The sequence below is a fragment of the Ornithorhynchus anatinus genome, chromosome 4 (genome assembly GCF_004115215.2).
Source record: "Ornithorhynchus anatinus isolate Pmale09 chromosome 4, mOrnAna1.pri.v4, whole genome shotgun sequence".
Taxonomy (NCBI): domain Eukaryota; kingdom Metazoa; phylum Chordata; class Mammalia; order Monotremata; family Ornithorhynchidae; genus Ornithorhynchus; species Ornithorhynchus anatinus.
The window spans coordinates 24,541,575-24,544,829 of NC_041731.1; the positions used below are offsets into that span (position 1 = coordinate 24,541,575).

The window sequence follows — 3,255 nt, forward strand, 5'->3', positions numbered from 1 at the left end:
ACGTATTGATTTGCTCTTTTCCCTACTCGTACCGCCGATTCAAGCATATCTTGGGTTCAGTGTGCACAACTTCACGTACCGACCTTTTATATGCCATTCCACCCGTGTGTGACTCATTTTGAAACTTAGTGAGAGCAGGGGCTGCGCGTGCTATGGAATGTTGAACTTTTTGAAGCACTTGTACCGTGTTGTTCTGAAGCTGATCTTTGCCCCTCTAGAGGGTAAGCTTATTGGAGCAGAGCTTGCAGTGGCTGTATTGTTCTATTGTACTCTCCCAAAGGCTTAGTCCCGTTCTCTGCACCTTTCTGTAAGAACTCAAATATGATCGAATGAGTGTCTTAGATTGTAAGCTCCCAGTGGGCAGGAGCTGTGTCTCCTGCACCCAACTTGCCCAAGAAGGTGCTTAATGAGATGGGGTCTGACTCATCAGATCAAACTTTGGGTCAGACGCCTCCATTAGGCTCTATTGTGGGGGAGGGGAGGAGGGGCCGGGTGAGGGACCAGCCTGGCACTGGGTAAGTATTCAGGGCCTCGGCTACAGGAAGAGAGAAAGCAGAAGCCCATCTACTCTCTGCCCCCTGGAGCTCTCCCAGACAATCCTGCTCAGAGGTAAGATCCTAGGGATTTGTGTGTGTATGTGTGTGTGTGGGGGGTGTTGGGGAGAGCGTCGGCAGGGGCTAAGACTCTCTGCAGGGAGTAAACCCCGACTGCCTGGGTTGTACTGCCGTGGAGCGATAGTCAGCCTGGGCCTCTTCTGCAGGGTGGGTGAGTGGCAGCTGCTCTATCCTGTCTCTGCCTCTGTCTCGCTCTCTTGTGTGCGTGCTCTCTCTCTCTTCTGTCCCCCACCCCTGGGTGTGAGTCTACAAGGGACAGTCCAGCTCCGGAGTGGGGGCGCAGATGGGGCTGGGCCCAGGTGCCAGCACCCCCTGATCCAAGTAGGGGGGCAGAGTGAGATTTCCCTGAGACCTGATGGAGTGTATCCTTAGGGGCCAAGGAAGGAGCCTGAGCCCCAGATGCATCCTGGGAGACCCAGCCCCCTGCTCCATCCCCACCTCCCCACGGACATGTTGGTGCAGACAGGACGGTTAGTGTCGGGGTTATTAGGGCTCTGTTTGGGGCAAGTGGGAGGAATCAAAGAATCGATGACATTTATTGAGCACTTAAGTCTGGAGGACTAGACTACTCTTGAGAGAATAGAGTGAAGAGATCCTTATTTCCTTTACACCTCAACACAAACCACTGCATCCTTATAGTCCAAAAAGTAGAACAGTGATGGACCCCAACCTGGCCAAGTAGCCCTAGGCAGACTCCTCTCAACAGGTTGCTTCCTACTCCCTGGGTGGAGGACTGGGCTGGCACTCTCCCCCGTGGTGGGCTAGAAGACACCTCATCAACCAATCAACGGTCACATCTGTCCTCAGGAAGCCGCAGCGCAGCCCCGAACCGGACCACCTCGCCCCGAGGGAAGTGGACGACTGACCAGCTATTCACCGCATACCACGGACACTCATAGCTTGCGCCGGCCCCACCGTGACGGAATCGGGTGGCATCAGGCCACTCCCCGCTCCTGCTCCCCAGCCCGCAACTGTGTATCCCCTCCTTCCAGATCATGCCATTTCCTTTGTGGGTCAAGGGTCAAACACTGCATCATGGGTGCCAAACCAGTTCCTTGCAACTCCAGGAGGGGATGGAGGTCTGTGGGTGTGTGTGCCTCATGCTTGAGAGTGAGGGCCAGGACCAGAGCAGGGTGAGAGGGGCCACCCCTCTTTGGATGGGTAGAGGGTTCTGGAAACAGGGGTCTAGAGTTCTGGACAGGTGCTCCAAAGATGGACCTCCAGTGCGGGTGTGAAGTCGCCCTGGGGCCCTTAATTCTATAGTCAGGGTGACTTCCTCCTGTCCTGGGCCATTGGGAGTTATCTGCCCAGCTCTGGCTTCAAGAGTACAGACTCCCTCTCCCGGCCGCGGGAGGTGCCCCTGGGGGAGCGGGGTTTAGGGGCAGGAAGAGTCAAGGGTGTGTGTATCTATGTGTATGCGTGTGTGACTACCTTATGTCCTCCATCCCTCCTGGACGAGCAGAATGAAGCTGGGAGAGGACTAGCAGCAAATCCTAGAGGGGGAAGATGCAAAGTGGTTTTCCCCTATCCTATCAACAGAAATGGCATGCTCTGGCCCCCTCCTCTCTTGGTCCCCTCTCGGTCCCCTTGGCGACCTGGGCTCTGTAAGCCCAAATGGATCTGTATGGAATAAAATGTATATGTTCTGTGTCATGCCTGAGTCCGGAAAGAAAAATCTTTTCTCTCTGTCACATGGCAGATTGTTGGAGAGTTGAATTTGGGAGTCATTGATATTGATGATAGCTGCAGCCATATCCTCATTATTATTATGGTCTATGTTAAGCATTAAGCAGTGTGGCTTAGTGGATAGAGCTGGGGCCTGGGAGTCGGAAGGACTTGGTTTCTAGTTCTGTCTATGCTATTTGTGTGCTTTGTGACCTGGGGTAGTCACTTCACTTCTCTGTACTACAGGAACCTCATCTGTAAAATGGGCATAAAGACGGTGGGCCCCATGTGGGACATGGACTGTGTACAACCTGATGACTTTGTATCTACCTTAGACTAGTGCCAGGCACACAAGTGCTTAACAAATATCATTACAAGCAAATAACTAAATGCTGTGGTAGATATGAGTTAATCCAGTTGCACCTACCCTGCCCTCAATGAGTTTTAAAGAGTGACACATGGACTAAGTCCAACCTGATCAGCTTGTATGTGCCCCGGTGCTTAGAACCGTGCCTGTCACAGGAAAAAGTTTAACCGATACCATTTTAAAATAAGAAGCATTCAGAAAGGATATGAGAGCCTTACTTCTCAGTGAAGAGAACTTCTAAATCATCCTGTTTTCCACTACATCATTGGATAGTATTTAGTATTCATTCAATAGTACTTATTGAGGACTTACTATGTGCAGAGCACTGTACTAAACTCTTGGAATGTACAATTCGGCAACAGATAGAGACAATCCCTGCCCATTGACGGGCCTACAGTTGAATCGGGGGAGACAGACAATAGCAATAAATAGAATCAAGGGGATGTACATCTCATTAACAAAATTAATAGGGTAATAAAAATATATACAAATGAGATGAGCACAGTGCTGAGGGGACGGGAAGGGGGAGGAGCAGAGGGAAAGTGGGGAGAAAGGGGTTTAGCTGAGGGGAGGTGAATGGGGGGCTGAGAGGCAGTAGAGGGAGCAGAA

At 51.6% G+C, this 3,255-nt stretch overlaps 1 long non-coding RNA gene across 1 annotated transcript; it reads left to right on the forward strand.

Annotated features, from left to right (window-relative positions):
* The first annotated feature begins 322 nt into the window (after positions 1-322).
* Positions 323-1,460, forward strand: LOC114811320. Its single transcript, XR_003759002.2, has 3 exons — positions 323-609; positions 987-1,084; positions 1,321-1,460. It is a non-coding gene; the product is annotated as an uncharacterized LOC114811320 (long non-coding RNA).
* Positions 1,461-3,255: the final 1,795 nt, after the last annotated feature.